A 23,449-nucleotide genomic window follows, 5' to 3' on the forward strand; every position below is an offset into this window, starting at 1 on the left:
CACCCACCAAGCCATGCCATGCCCACCAAGCGACACCCACAGAACCGGTAGTAAAAAATTTTTAAACCCACCACTGGTGCGCGCATACTCCCTTCGCTCGCGCTCATGCCGAGCTTCTGTGCATGATCGCCTATGACAACATCCGGGGCGGTGGGCAGAGTCTCTTGCCGGTTTTACTACCGGTTCTTGCAAACCGGCCCGAACCGGGGGCAACCCACCACTGGTCTGTGTCCTCAGAGTGGTGCAAATGGGTGTGGAGCAGGGGTGGTATTCACTTATCTTCGCTACCGGTTCGTAAATGTGAGCACACGCGCCACCTCCACTCATGCGCAGAGCCCTCTGCGCTTGCACGGAGCGTCAAAAACAGGATGTGATGACGTCTGGGCGGGTGGGCGGAGCCTCCAGCAGCCACCGCTACCGGTTTGCCCGAACCGGATAGAACCGGCTGAATACCACTACTGGTGTGGAACTGCTGAAGGGAGTGTGCTTTCTGCAGGAATTTTTTCCTCTGCCCTGTGTCCCTTCAGCATTGAACACAGATGCAGGCTGTTGGGGACAAGTCTGTGCTGTCTGCATCTCAAACTGAAGCGCGAATGGTTCCTGGAACCTGCAATTTTTCTGGAAATCCATTCGTACTCCCGTACCATTCGAAGGGCGTTCATCCCAAAGCGCATCGCTAAAGGTCTTGGGGAGATTCGCAGTTATCCAGGTTATGGCTCTGCTTTCTCAAATTCTAAAGCATCGGGTAGAGTAATTAACTTGTAGCCAATCATCTGGAAGCGGGCGGGGGGGGAAATGCAATCCAGCGTTAGATGGTTCCTTTGATTCTAAGATAGAAAAAGGATATAAGTACAATTCCTGGAACCCTAAACTGCCTTTTGAGCAGAGGTGGGTTTCAGCAGGTTCTGATCAGTTCTGCAGAACCGGTAGCGGAAATTTTGAGTAGTTCGGAGAACTGGTAAATACCGCCTCTGACTGGGCCAGTTGATTGGGAGGAAATGGGGATTTTGCACTATCCTTCCCCTGGAGTGGGGTGGGAATGGAGATTTTGCAGTACCCTTCCCCTGGAGTGGGGTGGGAGTGGAGATTTTGCAGTACCCTTCCCCTGGAGTGGGGAGGAAATGGAGATTTTACAGTATCCTTCACCTGCCACACCCACCAAGCCACACCCACCAAGCCATGCCATGCCCACCAAGCCACACCCACAGAACCAGTAGTAAAAAATTTTGAAACCGACCACTGCTTTTGAGAGTATTTTTTTTTTACATTTATTTTTAAACAAAACTTAAAACATAATACAATTATCATCCACTACAATTACAGAAAGTGTATTGATCGGTTACAGATCTTTTGTGCTTAATCCTCTATCCGACAGTTTATTACATTATTATTCTCATTTACCAATTATTTGACAGTAGTTTATCCTCCATAAGGGAAATAAACCCCTCTTTATATATTTTATTATTTTATCCATTTTATAGTTCATATTTCATTTCCATGCTTTCTTATCTAACCATTGATAAAATAAATCCCATATCAAATAATATTGCTTGTCTTCTTGTTCCCTAATTTCGAATGTCAATTTACTCATTTCAGCCCACTCCAAAATTTTCTTAACAACATCGTCATCCATGGGTATCTTCTCTCCTTTCCAGTTTTTAGCAAATACAATTCTAGCTGCCGTTAAAACATTCACAATTAAATATCTCAATTTTCTATTGTATGTTTCTGGTAAGACCCCTAATAAAAATATCTCTGGTTTAAAGTCAATGTGCTTCTTTGTCATTTTTTCCAGCCATGTGTGGATTTTAGTCTAATATCTTTTGGCATCTGCACATGTCCACCACATATGGTAATATGAACCCGGAGTCTGATGACACTTCCAACATTTCTCCGATTTATTCTTGTACATTCTTTTGCTTTTGAGAGTATTAAGGGTAAGGAAGTTATACCTGCGAATAGATAAAGGATAATCAGCATGTATTGAACAATTAATCAGTTGGAACAGTTTGTTTTCAGAAATTGTGGATGCTCCATCACTGGAGATTTTAAAGAAGAGGCTGGAGAGCCATTTGCCTGAAATGGCATAGGGTCTACAAGCTGTTAGACATGGAAGTACCTACTCTGACAGAGGTTCTGTTAACAATAAATATTTTGGGATCCATCTAAAGACAGACGACCCTCTGAACTTTGTTGTGCCTGCTACTTTTCTTTAATACCAGGTTACAGACAGTGAAACTGCTAAAAGCTCATTAAATCCGTTAATGTTCCTTTAGTAATTCCAGCCATTGCTTAGTAATCTTATTCTTAAAAGGTGTCTACAAATACAGACCTCGGAGAGATGTGTGCACTTTTGAAGCCAGAATGTCTCAAGCACCCCTTGAGTGGCAAGGGCAATTCAAAAATACATTAAATAGATAAAGTAGAATAAATAAAGAGCTATCCAAACTCACTTGTGACCACTTTTGAGAGGCTAGAATACCTCCGGCTGATTGCATACCCAATTTGTCTCCACCCAACAGGTTACTGCTTCAGGTTTCACAACTTGGTCCTTTATGCCTCATTAATGTTGTTGAGTTCTTTGAAAGTGTCAACAAGCATGTGCGATGGAAGTGATCCGGGAGGTATTGTGTACTTGGACTTTCAAAGGCTTTCAACAAAGACCCTCACTAAAGTCTCCTGAACAAACGTAGCAGCTGTGGGATAAGAAGAAAAGTCCTCTTACAGCCCGGGAACTGGTTAAAAGAAGAAAAAATAAATCAAGAGGAGAAATAAAAGGACAGGCTTGCAAGAGAAAGAGACTAGAGCAGGGGTCTCCAACCTTGGCAACGTTAAGCCTGGCGGACTTCAACTCCCAGAATTCCTCAGCCAGCTTGAGCTCAGTGGCTAAAACGCTGAGATAGTCGATCGAAAGGTTGGCAGTTCAGCAGTTTGAATCCCTAGTGCCACATAACGGGGTGAGCTCCCATTATTTGTCCCAGCTTCTGCCAACCTAGCAGTTCGAAAGCACGTAAAAAATGCAAGTAGAAAAATAGGGACCACCTTTGGTGGGAAGGTAACAGCGTTCCGTCTGCCTTTGGCGTTTAGTCATGCCGGCCACATGACCACGGAGACGTCTTCGGATAGCACTGGCTCTTCGGCTTTGAAACGGAGATGAGCACCGCCCCCTAGAGTCGGGAACAACTAGCACATATGTGCGAGGAGAACCTTTACCTTTACCTTTAATTGAGCTAGGAGATGGTCAATCTGGAGATAATTCTCCGTGTTGATGAACAGAAACCACCACGAAGACTTTCTCCACCACCAAAAGAATTGCCCTAATCCTTGAGAATTAAATTGGCATTATTGATGGGTTTCCCATTGACACTGGGCTAAACTGTTGTGAGAATGGAATGAAAAAGTCACGAGAGTTTCCTAGAGCCCAGGGATTTCCTGCATATGCAAGCTTGTCCTACCCTACTTAGCTTTTTCAAAAGCAATCCAGAATAGAATGCTAGTCTAGATACTAGGGTTGAGCAAAACATTGGAAAGAAGGGTGAGGCACCTGTCCTTGACCCATTAAAGCAGCTGCCTCTTTTGAAAGACCCAAGCTGCCATTTCCAAGTTCAAGAATTCCCATGGGTTGAATATTATGCTAGCAAGCCTTCCAAAGGAGGTGTCTGCTTGAATGCTTTCAGATGCCTCAAGAGCTCTATAAGTTGCCATGAGCTCAATTCAGGTTGGTGGTAAACCCCTCATATGCTTGGTTCTTCCTGTATCAACCTTCTCTACACACATTCTTAGAAGTAGTTTCAGAGGTGTTTGTAACGTATTAAAATGATGGGCTCAGCTGGGACGATTAAAAATTGTGCGCCCTCTTTTTAAATCATCTACAAAAAAGAAAGCTCTAATACATCGCCACATTCAAATATATCTTCTTATATCCAGTGTTTCTCAACGTTGGCAGCTTTAAGATCGTGGACTTCAATTCCTAGAATTCCATAGCCAGCATGCCTGGCTGGGGAATTCTGGGAGTTGAAGCCCACCCATCTTAAAGCTGCCAAAATTGAGAAACACTGCTATAGACCAGGGGTCCCCAACCTTTTGGATCTCAGGGACTACCAAGTTCCTAATTTTAAATCCTGCGGACCACTAATACGAATCCAGTGCGTCACTTGCTGAAGCGCCTGGACTCCCAGTGATGGGATGGGGTCCTTCAGGCACTCTCCCTCCTCTCTCTTTCTCTCTCTCCCCACTCTCTCTCCCCCTCTCTCTTTCTTGGTCTCCCATTCATTCTCTCTCATTCGCTCTCTGATTCCCTCTCTGTCTCTTTCTTTTTCTCTCTCTCTCTCTCATTCTCTCTTTCATTATCTCTCTCATTCTCTCTCTCTTTCATTCTCTCTCTCTCTCTCTCATCTAATGGGCCAGCCAGTGTCTTGGGGATGAGAGAAAGTCAAGCATCTCTCTCGGGGAAATGCGCGGAGCACCAACAAGGGCCAACAAGATCCAGCAAGAGATGAAGCTTCACTCCCACTCTGGAATATGGAGCGAATCTCCATCCCCCGCCTTCCCCTTGCCAGGCGAGAAGTGACTGGGAAGGAAGGGCGAGGGGCGGGGACAGCCACTGGTGGGTTCAACCGACAGGAAGCTACATGTTGTGGCCCCGCCCTCTGAGCCTATCTCATCGGAGGAAGAAGGCTCCGAACATGAGGGAGAGGAGTCAGCCAGGCCTCCCTCTCCAGGCCCCTCCCCTCTGGCACTGCCTCAGGTGCCGGCCGAGGGAGAGGAGATTAGCCAGGAGCCAGGTGTCTCCGATGAGAGTGAGGAAGAACCATTAGAATCAGGCACTAAAATTCTGGAAGAATTGGGCAATTACGGGGAGGTAGCAGGCCTTAAATTAAATAAATCCAAAACTAAATTATTAACAAAAAATATGACGGAGGCAAGGAAAAAAGTACTGGAAGAATCAATGGAGATCCAAATCGCCAAGAAGGTAAAATACCTGGGGGTCTGGATTTCATCAAGGTGCTCGGCCCTTAGAGAGGATAATTATTTACCATTGATTAGAAATATTAAACAGGATTTGGAAAAGTGGGGAAGACTACAGATATCATTATTAGGCAGAATCGCGGCAATAAAAATGAGCATATTACCCAAGTTATTGTATCTATTCCGAACGGTCCCTGTTAAATTAGATAAAAAACTCTTTCTGGAGCTCAATAGCATCATCAGGAAATTTATTTGGGAGGGAAAGAAACCAAGGATAGCAATTAGGAATTTACAGGACAAGAAGGAAAGAGGGGGTTTCGGATTACCTAAATGGGAGTTATATCAAAAAGCTGCAAACCTAGTATGGCTGAAAGAATGGGCAACCCTAAGAAATAAAAGACTGTTAACTCTAGAAGGGTATGATCTCCAGAAGGGTTGGCATGCATATCTCTGGGATACTGGGAAGAAGATAAAAACTTACTTCCATAGACATAAAATAAGGGAGATCTTGATACAAATATGGGGAGAGATGAGACAGAAGCACTATAGGAAAATTCCGAGATGGCTTTCCACCATGGAGGCTATAATATATCCAAATGTATTAGAAATGGGTAAAACGTTCAGATACAATGAATTATTAGATGGGGGAGGGAACCTTAAAACAAGGGAAGAATTGATGGAACAAGGTATTTCTATAGACTGGTGGCCATATAACCAAATTAAATCCAGATATAAAAAAGATAAGGAGGAATTCGGCATTGAAATGAGCATAAATGGATTTGATAAGATATGGATGGGTACGGACGACAAAATTTTAGCTAAATTATATAATTATTTATTGGAGTATGATATGGCAGAGGAAGTAGTTAAAGAACCGATGTTAGCATGGGCCAAAAATATAGGACAGAATATAAATTTGAACGAATGGGATTCAATATGGAATAATAACCTTAAAATGACAAAGGCGACGGCTTATAAGGAAAACCAATACAAGCTGTTTTATAGATGGCATATGGCCCCAGCCAGGATAGCGAAGATCTACCCCAATTCGAGCCCTAAATGTTGGAAATGTGACCATCAGCAGGGTACTTTTTATCATTGCTGGTGGACATGTAATCAGGCACAAAAATTCTGGAGGATGATATGGGTGTGGATTAGAGAAATAATAAAAGAAAATTTTGATTTTGACCCAAAAGCTTTTCTCCTGGGAATTTTGACAACTGAATATGCAAAAAAGAAAAAGTATTTAATTATACATATTCTGACAGCCGCTAGAATTTCCTTTGCCCAGTATTGGAAAGAAAAACAAATTCCACCTCAAGAACATGTTATTGGAAAAATATTGGAGTGCGCCGAAATGAACAAATTGACTTCAGAAATTAATGACAGAGAAGATTCAGAATTTTATAGCGTGTGGGACATGTGGTACGAATGGATGGGGGAAAGAAATAAAGAAGGTAATAGAGATTAAATTTTAACTAATTAACAAAATCTATATGAATAGTATTAGATTTAGTCTGAGGGAGCTGAGCACTATTATTTTTAAGTGTTTGAAATTAAATCTAGCTCCAAGAAACAATATCAACAAAAGACAAGCAATAATGTATGCAGATGTATATATGTATATAACTGCACCAATGAACCGAAAATGTACCGATTGTATTACTATATGTTATAATAAAATCTAATTAAAAAAAAAAAAAAAAAAAGAGAGTGAGGAAGGAGAGCTGTCGTTCCTGGATGCACGCCAACGAAGGCGTGATAAACAGTTGCAGCAGTTAAGGAGGTGTGCTAGGGATTAGAATTGAGTCACTGGATCACACCCCAGAGACTATATAAGAGAGGGTGGTGGCTGGTAAAACTCTGTGACGAACAAAAACTAACTCTGGCTAGTCACTTGAACAACGTCTGAAGCTGCCGAAGGGATATTGTTTTGCTGGACTATTTGCAATGCGTATGTAATTTTATGTTATCTGTTGCAGTAAAGCTTTTGGCAGACGGTGCTTATATTGTTGCCAAGTTTGAGATAACGACCTGTGTGCATGCCAAGTACTTTCTTAACCCTCGGCTGGCTGTGTTTGTGTGTGTGTGTAGACGGGGACAGATCACTACAGCAGGGGGAAGAAACAGCCCGGGGTTCCCATCACCCGTTGCTTTGGCCCACCTGCAGCGCCATACCCTTTCACCATTATCTCATTCCGGCCGGCGAGGGTTGCGCTGCAAAGTTGCAAGTTGCCCGAACCTCCCTCTACAGCAGAGATTTACAACCCCACCATGAGCTGCCTGGCCAGTCCCATATTCCAGAGTTCTAGTCACAGGACTGGCCATTGCTCATCCGGAGCAGCTCCTCCACCCGGGTGCGCTGCGGACCACCAAAATTTTCTCATGGACTACCAGTGGTCCGTGGACCACCGGTTGGTGACCACTGCTATAGACAGTCAAAATTCATGTACTGAAAGCAATAGCTGAAAAATGTCTATCCATCCTGATAAAATTTTAAATTTTAAATTACATTTTAATGTCATCTTCTTAAAGTTGGTATTTTTATATATATATATATATATATATATATATATATTTCAAAGTAAAATGGAAAGCATTCTATTTTTTTGTTGGTTTTTCTGCTTTTATTGTACTGAGGATCTGATTTTTGTATATATCATGTGTAATTTTTCCAACCAAGCTTTGGCTGCTGCTCAAAGGATCCAGGTTTTTAGACACTCTGGCTGACTTCTCCACAAATTCAAAACTCCAACTCAAATGTTTGATGGCCATAAACACGTCTGACTGATGGCTGGGTTCTTGGCAAATTTGTAATCACATCATGGTGTGTTTAAAAGCTGTGCAAATAATTTGGTCACCTTTTAAACTATTCCTTTAAATGCTACAAAGTCAATTTCTGATGATGAATACCGTAGTCCTTAAAATTTTCACATTAAAACAAGAAAAGAACTCTGAATATTTTAGTTCCCAGAGGTCTGGTAATAGTAAAATATTACTATTTTAATAATATTGGTAACAATAACAGAAACCCTCCAATTCATTTACTGGGCTTTGTATTTAGACATTCCAAAGTAGTCCGTGCGAATTGCAATCACAAAGTGGCTGTAATTTTTTTAAAAATGCAAGTAGCATTATAGTCCAGCTTTCCATATAATATTCCGTATAAAAAGAAAATGTTCTGAAGACATAAAAGTCAATCGTTCCCAACTTGTTTTGCTACGGCTGTGTTTTCAAGATAGCAATAACAATAGCACTTAGACTTATATACCGCTTCACAGTGCTTTATCGCCCCCTCTAAGCTGTTTACAGAGTCAGCATATTGCCCCCAACAATCTGGGTCCTCATTTTACCAACCTCAGAAGGATGAAAGTCTGAGTCAACCTTGAACCGATCAGAATCGAACTGCCGAACTGCTGGCAGCCGGCAGTCAGCAAAAGTAGCCTGCAGTACTGCATTCTAATTACTGGGCCACCATGGCTCATATCCTAGACGGGCAAATTGGTAAAGTGATTTATTTATTTTTATTAATTATATCCAACCTTTATTATTTTTATAAATAACTCAAGGTAGTGAGCATACCTATTATTCGTTCCTCCTCTTATTTTCCTGATAACAACCAGTGGTGGGATTCAGCCATTTGGGCCGGTTCGGGCGAATTCGTAGTTAAATTGCTGACTGGCTCCACCCGTCCCCACCCCTCCCCACCCCTCCCCACCCCTCCCCACCCCTCCCCACCCCTCCCCTTCTAGGAGTCCGCACATGCCACATTTTGTCTCCTAGGTAAGTGCAGGGAGGCCTACTAGACCCAAAACGGGGTGCCCCACTGTCCCCCATTTTCGCTCCCAGGAGGCTGCTACTAGGCCCAAAATGGGCTGTGGGGGGGTGCAGCGCATCCCCACCCCACCCGTGGCCCATTTTTGCTCCCGGGGGGTTCAGGAGGCCGAGTGCTGCCTGTCACACCCCCTGGCCACGCCCACTCAGCCGGTCATTAGGGCAGAGAACCGGTTGTTAAGTTACTTGAATCCCACCACTGACAACAACCTTGTGAGGTGGGTTGGGCTGAGGGAGAGGGGCTGGCCCACGATCACCCAGCTGTCATGCCTAAGGTGGAACTAGAACTCACAATCTTCTGGCTTCTAGCCTAGTGCCTAAACCCTTAGACCAAACTGATCATGTCTTTCTTGCTGTTATTTTGGCACGATTGTGACTGGTTTACTCCAGAAAATACTCAAAATCATTAAAGGGGTGGGGGTGGGGGGTAACAGCCTTTGAAAGATAGAGAATTGTTCTTATTGGACGATTTTTCTGGCTATTCCTTCACATCTCAAATTATAGAACATCTTGTCATGAAAAGCCTTGAAGAATTCAAAAGTTTGCACCTTCGTTTTTATGACAGTTTGGTTGGTCCAATGAATAAAATAAGGATTTATTGTACGAGGAATTTTGTGAAATGTCACAAAGTAGAATATAGTGTTTCCATCAGGCAATATGTATATCATGGTAAAACAAAATGAAATATCTATCCCTATCCCTATCCATCTATCCATCTATCCATCTATCCATCTATCCATCTATCCATCTATCCATCTATCCATCTATCCATCTATCCATCTATCCATCTATCCATCCATCCATCCATCTATCCATCCACTCACCCATCCATCCATCCATCCATCCATCCATCCATCCATCCATCTATCTATCTGTCTATCCATCCATCCATCCATCCATCTATCCATCCACTCACACATCCATCTATCTGTCTGTCTATCCGTCTATCCGTCTATCTATCCATCCATCCATCCACCCACCCACCCATCCATCCATCCATCCATCCATCCATCCATCCATCCATCCATCCATCTATCTATCCGTCTATCCGTCTATCCATCCATCTATCCATCCATCCACCCAGCCACCCACCCACCCACCCACCCACCCACCCACCCACCCATCTATCTATCTATCTATCTATCTATCTATCTATCTATCTATCTATAAATTAATATAAATATATATTAAATATTATTTAATAGAAATTTGGTGTGTTCAGTTTTAGAAAACCTAGAGGTAATCTGAACCTGTGCTGGACTTTCTTTAAATAAAACTGAAAATATAATGTGAATCAATGGGATTCCTTTAATTTATAAAATGAAAAGATGAAATCTCAGAAAATAAACCTTTAAACCCAGTTTAAGGTAGCCTAAAATCCTCATTTATCTAATATAGATTTTTAAATTTGCAATGTACAGAGTCCAGAATTCAGTTGCTCTATGATAGGACATTGGAGGGTTTTTCTCTGATCTAGCTTTACACTCTGAATATTGTATCTCCTCTGATTATTTAGTCAAGCAACGTTCATCAAATTTACATTCAGATGATGTGGAGAGGGGCGATTAATTGCAAACATTTACGGATTCTCCGCTGTGCTTGATGTTCCTTCTATTTCTCAGCCAGCTCAAGAGGGCTGCATGGGAATTGAATTCAAATTAAATTAATGTATTTAAAAACGGAATCAAGAGACTGGTTGGGAAATTAAATTGCCTTTACACAATCCAAGCAGCCCTTTTGAAACCCGACATTGTAAGCATAGCTAAGGCCAAGTCGTTTCTTCTGCTGCAAAGCTTTTGAAAACTGAATTGTAAAAAAGAATGGAAATTACTTAAAAGACGTCTTCTCGCAGGCCCTTTCCTAAGCACCCACAATCCTGTGGCGTTTCTCTTCTCGGATCATCTGATGACATCATCGGCTGTTATTCCCCTCAGTCTCTCCCCCCACCTCCTCCATCTTCTACGCCCTGTTTTCCCCTGTCTGTCTTAGATGCAACATCTTCCTGTTGGCTTTGGATCTGATTTGTATTTTTATTGGCCAGAACTGGCAACCTTGAAAATCAGAAGCTATTTCAGGCAAGAGTGCTCCATTTTTCCCAATGTTTTTTCAGAGCCTCCAGCCACACCCCTGACCTTTTCTTCCAGCCGTCCCGTTTAATAAACAAGCAGAAGGAATGTTTTATTTCTGCTTCTGGTTGCAGTGTACCAGTGCTCCAGAAAGGTTGTTCAGGATCATAGGATCGAGGGGAGACCAAGCTGGGGTGGCTCCAAGAAAGTCACAAGGAGTCAAAAAGCAAAGCCAACCTCATCCACTCGATTACGTTCTTCGTGGCCTCCAAGAGTAGGGTTCCATCGGAAATGAGTTTTGCACAAATGAGTCACAATCAGAGGTGGTATTCAGCCGGTTCGTATCGATTCGGGCGAATGACTTGCGAGTGGGCCTGGCCACCAATCCCGGCGCTATGCCGTCCTATTTTGCCACGTTTTCTAAACTGCATGCATTCTTACAAACCGCACACACAAGCAAAGTGTGTTAAGGATATTCTTGGCTCATAACTGATGTTATGGGTTATTGAGCAGAGTACCCCTTGAGTATGCACATGAAAGCGGCTGAGAGTGAATAACCACAGTTAATATACTGACACACTGAGTTGTGGTAGTCTTTTACTTTTTAGAAAAAAGTAAAGCAAAGTCCAATAACAATCCAACTCATACACAGATAAGGCGATAGTTAAAATATCAATTCAGGGATATTCCAAGTACAAAGTCTTCTTACCAGTTGTTGTCATTACACAATAAAACAGTTCTTCTTAAGTTTCAAACAGGAACAAGTTCAGTATTAAAACATTCAATAAATAGTAGAAAGCAACAAGCAGCAATGATCAAAACAGTGATCATACAGAGAGAACAGGTAGAGAGTAACAGCAAATAAGCAGATAAAATGGTGTAGTGTCCACAAGCCATGATTCAGGCTTCCCCTTAAGTACATTGGCTACAGAGCTTAGACAATCAGGATACAGGATGATGCAATGTAGTCTTAAAGCAATATAATACCTTTTGACAAACATGTATTGATAGTTTATATATTGCTTGACCAACTAGTTAGACAATAGCCATTTCCTAACAAAGTGAATGCTCGGAAGGCTGCACGCTCACATTTTCGGTGCATGGCAAACCAGTGGTAAAATTATGTGAAACCCATCCCTGGTCACAATGACAGCGATGTGCTTGTTTAGCCATCATGTGTGTGACACAGTCCCTGCCCACCATTAACAATGATTATGTCTTGCTGTTGCATCTTTTCCCTGCCTCTGGGACAAAATATTGCTCCCCTCATCCTCAACTGAACATCAAGATACTGGAAAATGCTTCCTTCTTTCCGGAGAAGACTCTCCTAGTAACTTCAGTATCCATTCTTCTTTTCCCTATTTTTCTAAAGCTCTGTTCTTCCCAAGTTCACCTTTTCCATCTACAGAGTTGACTTATCCAAAGATCCTAACTAGCAGTGGTGGGTTTCAAATTTTTTTACTACCGATTCTGTGGGTGTGGCTTGGTGGGTGTGGCATGGCTTGGTGGGTGTGGCTTGGTGGGCGTGGCAGGGGAAGGATACTGCAAAATCTCCATTCCCACCCCACTCCAGGGGAAAATCCTGCAAAATCCCCATTTCCTCTCAATCAGCTGCTACTTGGGATGCAGAGAATAGATGGGGCCGGGGCCGGTCACAATTTTTACTACCGGTTCTCCGAACTACTCAAAATTTCCACTACCGGTTCTCCAGAACTGGTCAGAATCTGCTTAAACCCATCTCTGCTAACTAGGAAGAAGAGACCAGTTTCAAAACTCTACCGGCAAGTTCAAGGCAACCTGCAGATAGAGCATTTACACATTCTTGGATTTGCTTGAACTACCTTATTCAAGCTTGACTACCGTTTTCATCCATCCTGCCCTTAAAAGGTTCTCCTTGCAAAATCTATTCTGTTTATCACCTTCAGACTGAACAACCTATAAATCAGTGCTTCCCAAGCCTGAATAAATTACTCAGAATTGAGTAAAAATGGCTTTTCTTCGGGTAAAGACAAACGAACCCATTACAACAGGCATATTTAAATGGACTTAAAGATTGCCATGTATACAGGGGTGGATGCTGCCAGTTTAACAACTGGTTCGGTGAGCACGCGCTTTGCGTGCACTGAAAATGGAAGATTTAGAAGCTCAGCTGCTTACCTTCCAAGTCAGCAACAGTAAGTAGAACAGCGTAGTGTGGGGAAATCAGCTGTGCTGCACGATTTAGATGAGCTACAAAGCAGGAAATAAAGGACAGTATAGAGCAGGGGAATATTGGTCTGCATGCTATTATATTTATGTATAAAATGTACCCTGCTTTTTCTAGTTAAAAATAATAACTATGTTGGCCATTACAAATATATTAGAAGCCAAATAATCAGTCAAGTTACACAATAAAATGGGCAGAAAAAATAAAGCTGCAGCTGCCGATGATATATAAAATCAGGATGTATACTAAAACCACAATAAAAAAAAAACCCAGCTCAGATCCCATTCAAAGCAGCTGGGATTTAAAATTAAAAATGGCCATTTAAATGGCTAGAAGTACTCACAGCAGAGAAACCAACTTTCAGGGCTCAAGCTATTTCAGCCAAGATGGTCACAGCAGGAGAAGGACAAGCATATCCTAGATTTTTTTTTATTTTATTTTTTGGTCAACTTTGATTGTTTATATTAAGGCAACTGATTTCCTCTCATCTGAGTTATGAAGTGCCAGCTTCAGTTTGGAAGGTTTAGAAGTCTTGAAAAACAAAGGAATAAATGTATTTGCATGGATGATTTTAATACGTGTATATCTCTAAGGATGTGTATTCTAAGATTTTGGTTCTCTGTGGTAATACTCCCTGAAAAAGATAACCCCTCCTATTTTACATTCAAGAGATCTCTCTTTAGCATAGATTGGGAGTAATGCAGTAGTAAGTTTCAAAACCCAGCACTACCGGTTCACTATCAGTAGCACGCGGAAGCACGCACTCACTTTGCGAGCGTGCACAGATCATTATTTATGATGTCTGGGCAGGTGGGCGGAGCCTCCTGCCACTGCCACTACCGGTTCACTCAAACTGGGGTGAACCGGGAGCAACCCACCACTGGAGTAATGGAAGAAGCTGAGTTTATGCCCTGTTTTATCCTCCAGCAGTTGCACCAAAAGCAGTCATCCGGTTGTGGCATGTCAGCTGCTGGCCCCTCCAGCAGCCGAATCAGAGGAGGAGGTGTGGGAGTCAGGGTCAGCATCAAGGCAACCTGAGAGCTCCGAAGGGGAAGAGGAAATGGATCTGGCAGAGAGAGAGGAGGGAGAGAGGGAGAGAGAGAGAGAGAGAGGCAGAGCCTGCACCATCCGACAGCCCTCAGATGGAGAGTCAACAGCCCCCAGGTCTGGAGGTGGCTGGTGAGGAAGAGGAGGAACAGTTGGGTCCAGTGCCTGAAGGCAGAGGAGAGGAGAGCAGTGGAAATCTGTGGGCTGATCCTTGGGAAGGAAGAGCCACCACTGCTAGTGAAGCTCCGCCCTAGCTCTGGGGATAAAAGGCAGGGGGTGGAGATGAATAGATGTGGCAGACTATTTATCTCATAGCCGGAAGGACTTGTTAGCCTGCGTTGACAGAGAATTTTTTTGCCGGGGCTGCTGGCATTCCTTATAAAGGAATCTTTGAGTTAATTTCATGAGGTTTGTCATGTTTGGGGAGCTGGGTCAGAAGACATCCCTGTGCCCAACAGTCTGACCAGCCCTTTTGAAGACAGCAGATTTCAGGAGCCATTAGTGTATCGCATGAAGGAATATTTCATCTTGAATTTTCTGCTGGTGATTAATCTTTAGGCAGGTAGCCATCTCTTGCCTTCCCCCCTCATTGGTTATTTCTTAAATAGAATCAGAGGTGGTATTCAGCAGGTTCTGACCAGTTCTGGAGAACCGGTAGCAGAAATTTTGAGTAGTTCAGAGAACCGGTAAATGCCACCTCTGACTGGCCCCGCCCCCATCTATTCTCTGCCTCCTGAGTCCCAGCTGATCGGGAGGAAATGGGAATTTTGCAGTAACCTTCCCCTGGAGCGGGGAGGGAATGGAGATTTTACAGTATCCTTCCCCCGCCATGCCACCAAGCCACACCCACCAAGCCACGCCATGCCCACCAAGCCACGCCCACAGAACTGGTAGTAAAAAAAATTTGAATCCGACCCCTGCTATGTAGGCCATATTAGTGTGATTATCTCATGTTTTCTCTGTGGCATCTGAATTGGGAGAGATTGTGGATGGGGAATGGTGCTGAAGCCAGTGAGGGGTTGGGTAAGGGTTAAGCAGCGGGAGCTGAATTGTGATATGATTGACGCTGAAGGGGTTTTGGGGAACCTTTACGGTATCTTTACAGTATCCTTCCCCTGCCACGCCTACCAAGCCACGCCCACCAAGCCATGCCACGCCCACCAAGCCACGCCCACAGAACCAGTAGTAAAAAAAATTTGAATCCCACCACTGAATAGAATTGGTGTGGAGATAAATACTAGAGGACAGCAAACTCTTATCAGGTTTTCCGGTTTCTCCACTTTGCAGGAGGGAGGGGTCAAGATTCAAAATGGATTTTCAGAAGAGATCACAAAGTTCCTGACATTGTGATGTCTCGCTTTCCAATGCCAACACAAAAGTCAGATTTGGTCCCTCGATCCTCAGGTGCCCTATGCCTCGCTGGCTGCCAAAAAAGCGAGGAAATCAAAGATACTTTTTAACCTGGTTCTACTCAGGATCTGGTATTCTGAACGCGGGGAAGCTGCTTCACCCTTACTACAATGAGGCAGCTGTCCAAAGATAATACACCACAATGAGTTCTTGCAAAGAGATGTTGGGTTTTGTGGCAGGGGAACACTAGTAACCGCAAGCTGTGATCTGTAAAAATCTTCCTCTTGCGTCTTTCCTTCTGGGCATGCTTCCACCAGTCACCCACGGCTGTTGTAAGTAAAACTTGCAGTATTAAGCTCCGGATTTTGGAAAGCAAAGTCTCGCTTTTATCAGAGAATGAAGCAGCATACGAATTCATTCAAGAACATTTTTCCTTCCACTGTATTTTTATTCACTTTGAAACTCTTGAAAGGGTATCTGAACAGGTCTACGTTTTCTCCTTATAAACTTGTAAAGCATATTCTACTGCAGGGGTGTCAAACTCAAGGCCCGGGGACCAGATCTGGCCCGTGGGGTACTTAGATCTGGCCTGCGGGGCCGCTCTTGAAACAGCAAAGGACCGGCCCGCAGTGCCTCTGTCAGTAAAAACGGCCCTCCCAGTCTCTGTTTTCAGCCATGATGGCCTCCTGCTGCCCTCTGACAGTGAAAATGGAGCTCGGGGGGGCGCACGTTCCCCCCCGCCGAGGTCCATTTTTGCTGACTGAGGGTAGCAGGAGGCCGTTGCGGCTGAAAACGGAGTTTGGGAGCCCATTTTCATTGGCAGAGCGCTCAGGCCACCAGACACCCCCAACATGAGTGATGTCAAGCTGGCTACATGCACCCCCCCCGCTCCATTTTTGCTGACCGAGGGCAGAAGAAGCCGTCGCGGCTGAAAACGGAGATCGGGAGCCCGTTTTCATTGGCAGAACACTCGGGCCACCAGACACCCCCAACATGAGTGATGTCAAGTTGGCCACACCCATCCTGGCCATGCCCCCCCTAGTCCCCAAGGTCAAACACAACCCTCATGTGGCCCTCAGTGAAATCGAGTTTGACACCCCTGTTCCAATGAAATATATTCCTGATTTCTCTCTCTTTTTCAACTTTACACAAGGTTGCTTACCCCTTACAAAAGGGAATAATACAATGTGGAACGGGGTAAAAAAAGTCAAGGTGTCAGCCATACACAGTACCTATACATACATTCATTAAATGAATTATTTGGCTCAACTAAAGCACAAATAATCACCACAAGATCAGTGGTGGGATTCAAATAATTTAACAACCGGTTCTCTGCCCTAATGATTTCTTCCAACAACCAATTCACCAAACTGCTCAGAAAGTTAACAACCGGTTCTCCCGAAGTGGTGCGAACTGGCTGAATCCCACCACTGCACAAGATATTTAATATTGTTAAACCTGCACAGAACAAGAAAATATGAACTTGAGTTGATGCAATAGCCAAGATGCTGACCATTCTGGATTTTATTGTACCCATATCTAAAAGGAGGTACTTTCAGCTGAAGGAAGAAAATTGTATGTGTGAAGAGTCTGTCACATTAGTTTCTACCGTGTTTTCCCAAAAATAAGACCTTGTCTTATATTTTTTTGAACCCTGAAATAAGCACTTGGCCTTATTTTCGGGGAGGTCTTATTATTTTGGGGCACGTGGAGCAAGATGGGGCTACTCTTGCCGTCTTAACTGATTTCCAGCTCTGCATTTAAATATTTTTGGGGAGGGCTTATTTTCAGGGGGGATTATTTTAGCGCATGCGTTCAAAAGCCTGATTGGGTTTATTATCAGGGGATGTCTTATTTTCGGGAAAATAAGGGTATTTCACAGGAACTAAGAGGAAAGAACATTTGAACAGGAAATACATCAAGCTAGCGGTGTTCACATTTGTGCAATACAGAATGACCTTTGATGCACAGGAGTGGTTCCATTGAACAATTAACTTCTCCCACACTGGACTCCTACATCAGTTAAGCCACCATTTCCCCTCCTTTCTGCAACACTTGGTTCTTTGCAACTACACAAGCCAGCATGTCACTGTCACGCACAGATGTTTTTAATGTGAAAAGAACCGTCTTGATTTATTTGTCCACTTGGAGTTGAGTCCATTCCTCCTGGAGTGGAGTAGGATTAGTTCCTTCTCTACAAAGCTAGATGTTTGCTTTGGTTGTTTGCTGCTCTGTTTAGTCCTGCTGTTTTTTGTCAACCTTTGGTAGATGTCTAGAAGTTCTGCAAAGCACATAAGACAGATGCCAAAATCCTGAAATCCTCACAGTGAACTTGATTTATGCAGGGTTTAAAACTCCACAGCAACACAATCTCTTCCTTTTAAGAAATCAAAGCCAAAGACCAAGTTTCCACCGAGGACACTGGTGCTTAAGAAGCAAAGATCTTGTTGGTAAAGCAGTGTTTCTCAACCTCAGCCAAATGTCTATGGAGTCTCTCGGTCATCCAGGTCCTGGTTGTCCCAAAAGTGCTTTTTCAAGAGGCAACTGAACTTTCTCATTTTTCTTTGAAGACATTTCACTTCTCGCCCAAGAAGCTTCTTTAGCTCTGAGCCTCTTAAAAAAGCACCTTTGGGTCACCCCCAGCCACTTGAAGAAGTGTGGACTTCAACTCCCAGAATTCCCCAGCCAGCATGCCATGTACTAGATCAGGGGTGTCAAACTGGTGGCCCACAGGCCGGATGCATCACACACAGGCCATGCCCACCCTGGCTCCACAAAGGCATAAAATGTCCCAATACGTCACGTGACACGATCAAGTTTGACACCCATGTACTAGATCAGTGATGGCTAACCTTTTTGCCATCGCGTGCCAAAAGTGGGGGAGCATGGTGGGGTCACACGCATGCGTGCCCATACCCATAATTCAATGCCCCCCACGTCCCACCCACGCCTCCCCTGCTTTTGGCACACAATGGCAAAAAGGTTGCCGGTGGGCCTGGTAGACCTGGTTTTTGCCCTCCCCAGGCTCCAGAAGCTTTCTTGGATCCTGGAGAGGGTGAAAACTGCCACCACCACCACCACCCCAAGGCCCTCCGGAGGCCGGAAATGGCCCGTTTCCTGATTTCCAGTCCAGAAGGCCCGTTTTTCACCCTCCCCAGGCTCCAGAGGCTTTCTTGGAGCCTGGGGAGGGTGAAAATGGCCTCACCTACCCTTCCAGAGGCCCTCCAGAGGCCGGAAACATCCCATTTCCCGACTTCCGGTGGGCCCAGAAGGCCCAAAATCAGCTGGCTGTCATGCACACGCACGCTGGAGTTGAGTTAGGGCAACGCTTGCGTGCCCACAGATATGGCTCTGCGTGCTACCTGTGGCACCCGTGCCATAGGTTTGCCATCACAGTACTAGATCAATAATCTCTTGGAGGAAACCATGTTATGTCTTCCTCCAACAGGTTATTGATTTAGTGTATGGCATAACATATGTGGATTTGCAATTATATTAACATTCCACCTAAGTTAAAAACACAATAAAATATGACTATTAGAAAGATCTATATTTAATGTCTAGGCCATCTAACCACTGAAGTGCAGCATTGTTTACCTAAAAGAAATCAGAAATTGGTCCAGTAATACCCTCATCTTACAGCCAGTCACAATGTGATCTACAGTTTAATGTGGGACCCCACAGTGACAAATATACCCTACTAGCTGGACACCTGTGCTCCGCTAGAAAACGATGTGATCGGGCGTGATAAATTGACACTTAAAGCCTGAAATGTAGAATATGTAAGTCCTTAGCCTCAGAGCATGTTAATATAAGGCAACTGGCAGTTGGAACAGAGGGGGAGGGGGAGTAGAATGTCCCAGCCCGCAGGCCGGATGAGTCACGCACTGGCCATACCCACACCCGGTTTAGAGAAGGGGTAGCATCAAAGCATGTTAATATAAGGCAACTGGCAGTTGGGACAGAGTTCTTTTCAGGTGGGGAGGGGGAGTAGAATGCCTAACTCCTTAGCATCAGAGCGTGTGAATATAATACTGTATATGAAATACTAATGATCTGATGGTCATTTCAAAAAATCCTTTCTTAGCGAGCACCTAGAAGCCAAGAAGAACATATGTGCCAAATTTCAAGTTTGTAGGCTTTACCGTTCTGGAGATTTCATGATGAGTGAGTGGTATTTGGCTTTTATATATATAGATTTATACAGCAAATCCCAGCAGATGCCATGTGAGGTGTGAATCCTATTTAGGACTGTCCATGGCTGGTGAGGTCATTCAGAGACTGGCACATGGGATCATTTATATGTCTTCCTGCGTCTGGGCATTCAGCAACCGAACAAGGGTTCACTCATCACCAGGGACTTCTGAATCCATACAAATTCTTTCCTCCAGAGCAAGGATATTGATCCATAACTAGTCAAAGGCCAAGCCAGAAAGCTGGTTTCTGGCACACCAGCAAACTTCCCTTTCTCCGAAAGACATAAATATATCAAAGAGCACTTCCTGAACAGAGGTTACCAGGATAGAAACCACGGAATGCCCTGAGCTGCATCCAAAATTTGGACTTTTTATTATTTTTAATTGAGTTCGGCAAAAACATTGCATCCTGTAACAGAGATAGCATTAATCAGAGACAGGTGCAAAGAGGAAATGGCTTTATTTTTTTGCTTTGTCAGTTTCTGGTTTGTTATTATTATTGTTGCTTTTTTAATGTGGCAGCTAAGTATTGATGTCTTTCCTGATCCCACATTTTCTTCTTACCCTGTTATACCCAACAACCTGATTGAAGCTGGTAAACCAAGTCCACAGTTGGAGGAAAACCATGGAAACAACTTTGGGTTTCTGCTGCAATTTGAGCCTTGATGGTGCAGTGGACTAAGTGCTGCTAAAGTAGTACTTAGCTGCCAACTGCCTGCAATTACTGCAAGTTCAAATCTCACCAGGCTCAAGGTTGACTCAGCCTTCCATCCTTCCGAGGTAGGTAAAATGAGGACCCGGATTGTGGGGGCAATAAGCTGACTTTGTATAAAAAAGAACACTGCTTGGGGGAGCCGAAAGCCCTACTAAGCAGGTATATACAAAAGTATGAAGGCTATTGCTTAACGCATTGTAAGCCGCCCTGAGTCTCCGGAGAAGGGCGGCATATAAATCGAACAAAGAAAGAAAGAAAGAAAGAAAGAAAGAAAGAAAGAAAGAAAGAAAGAAAGAAAGAAAGAAAGAAAGAAAGAAAGAAAGAAAGAAAGAAAGAAAGAAAGAAAGAAAGCTAACAGAATGTGGGGAGTTGGCAAACCTAAGGAGAATCCCCAAAGACAGTGCTTTGTGTAGGAGCCCTAGTGAGCCAGTGGTTAGAATGCAGCACTGCAGGCTAACTCTGCCCACAGTCTGGAGTTCGATCCTGACGGAGGCTCAAGGTTGACTCAGCCTTGTTGGATCTTGAAGGTCATTTACATCTAACACCCTGCTCATCATAGGTACTCACTCCAAGGAATTCCTGATGTTTTACCACCTCCTTCCTGAAATGGTTTGCTCCATTGTTGAACTACCCAGCCCCTTAAGAAACTCTTCTGAATGCAGAACCAAGATTTTAAAACCAATTTTAAATTTTAACATTTACATTTTAGAACCAAGGCATTAAAAGTTGTTAACCTAACCTTGCGTAGCTTCTTCTCTGGTAATATTGTACTGCTAACTAGAGCATACAAAACATTTGCTACACCAATTCTCGAATACAGCTCATCTGTCTGGAACCCGTACTGCATATCGGACATTAATACAATTGAGAGAGTCTAGAGATATTTCATGAGAAGAGTCCTCCATTCCTCTACCCGCAATAGAATACCTTATGTCACCAGACTTGAAATTCTAGGCTTAGAAAACTTAGAACTACGCTGCCTTCGGTCTGACCTAAGCGTAGTACATAAAATCATCTGCTACAATGTCCTACCTGTCAACCAGTGGTGGGTTGCCCCCGGTTCACACCGGTTCTATAGAACCGGTAGTAAAACCGGCGGGAGGCTCCGCCCATCGACCCCAGCATCATCAGAACGTTTCTGTTCATGCGGCCCCGTTGCAAACTGGTAGTAAAGGTAAGTAGAACCCACCCGTGCTGTCAACGACTACTTCAGCTTCAACCACAACAATACACAAGCACACAATAGATACAAACATAAAGTAAACTGCTCCAAACTCGATTGCAGAAAATATGACTTCAGCAACAGAGTGGTCAACGCCTGGAATGCACTACCTGACTCCGTGGTCTCTTCCCCAAACCCCCAAAACTTTACCCTTAGACTGTCTACTGTCGACCTCACCCCATTCCTAAGAGGTCTTGAAGGGGCGTGCATAAGCGCACCAGTATGCCTACCGTCCCTGTCCTACTGTCCCCATTTATTCGTATCCTTATCCTGTATTCATAATTATGTCTATACTTATATATGTTTATCTAATACATACTTGGCAAAATAAATAAATAAATAAATAAATAAATAAATAAATAAATAAATAAATAAATAAATAAATAAATAATAAAACAAAACAAACAAAACAAACAAAACAAAACAAAACAAAATAAAATAAAATAAAAATAAAAGATCTGAGTCCTTATAATTTGAGGTACTATTTCTTGTCTGATTCTTTGGAAGATGTTTGTACAATTCTCTTCTATTTTCTTTATAGCAGCCCTTCTGAAGAGAGCAAGCTTGTTAGAGAAAAATTATTTCTCTATAGCTGTGCCTATTAATGGCTTTTGGAATGTACAGATGCCTGGGCCAATCAGAGGGCAGCTAATACGTTTGAATCTTCTGGGCCCTCCCCTAACTGTCACAGTTAACAGTAAAAAAGGTGATTCTTAACAGAAACCTCGCTTTTCAGTTTGGTATTCAGTTTGCTCTTCACCTTGCTGTTCAGTTTGCTCTTCTGTATAGTATTGTATTGTATTCTAGGATCTTCCTTTAGATAACTGTGAGCAGTCTGGAAGTCTGTTAGAAGAGCAGTTTTGTGGTATATTGTGGTATTTCTTCTGAGGAAGAATATTCATACATTTATTTATTTATTTATTTATTTATTTATTTATTATTTATTTATTTATTTATTATTTATTATTTATTTATTTATTTATTTATTTATTTATTATATTTCTATACCGCCTTTCTCCCGTAGGACTCAAGGCGGTGTGCAGTCAAGAAAAATATAGATACACAAACATCATAAAATTGCTAATTAAAATTATCATTATAACATAGTTTGGCCCAATTAAATAGAACCTAAAATTAGATAACATTTTAAAAACATTCACATGTTCATATGTTTAGCCCCGCCTGTTGGAACATCAGGGTTTTGAGGGCACGGCGGAAAGCACGGAGATCAGGGATATTCCGTATCTCCGGGGGCAGTTCATTCCAAAGGGTTGGAGCCCCCACAGAGAAGGCCCTCCCCCTGGGAGTCGCCAGTCGGCATAATTTGACTGACGGTACCGAGTAGTCCCTCCCTGTGAGAACGAACTGGTCGGTGGGAGGCTATTGGTGGCAAAAGATGGTCTCGTAGGTACCCAGGTCCTAAGCCATGGAGCGCTTTAAAGGTGATAACTAACACCTTGAATTGCACCCGGAAGACCACTGGGATCCAGTGCAGCTCGTGTAGGAGAGGTGTTACATGTTATATATAGCATAGTTTACAGATTATAGATATGTATATAGATAGATAGCTGACAGTATAATTTATAATAGTAACTTAGTGATGTTTATTGATTGTATATATATTATTATGTTTTTATTGTGTAAATAAAAACATTTGTTGTAGGCTGCTTCAGAGGCTCATTTGTTTAAGTAGAGTTTCATAGAAATAGAGGTTCACGATTTATTGATTTATTAATCTCCACAACAAAACTTATCTCCTCATGGTCTTCTTCTTTTTTCTGGACAAAATACACCCAGCATCTTCAAACATTCCTTTTGAGGTTTTGCCTCCCTGTCTTCTTTTTA

This window comes from Pituophis catenifer, unplaced genomic scaffold (genome assembly GCF_029215685.1).
Source record: "Pituophis catenifer annectens isolate HBS135680 unplaced genomic scaffold, rPitCat1.0.hap2 SCAF_7, whole genome shotgun sequence".
In the NCBI taxonomy this organism is placed as follows: domain Eukaryota; kingdom Metazoa; phylum Chordata; class Lepidosauria; order Squamata; family Colubridae; genus Pituophis; species Pituophis catenifer.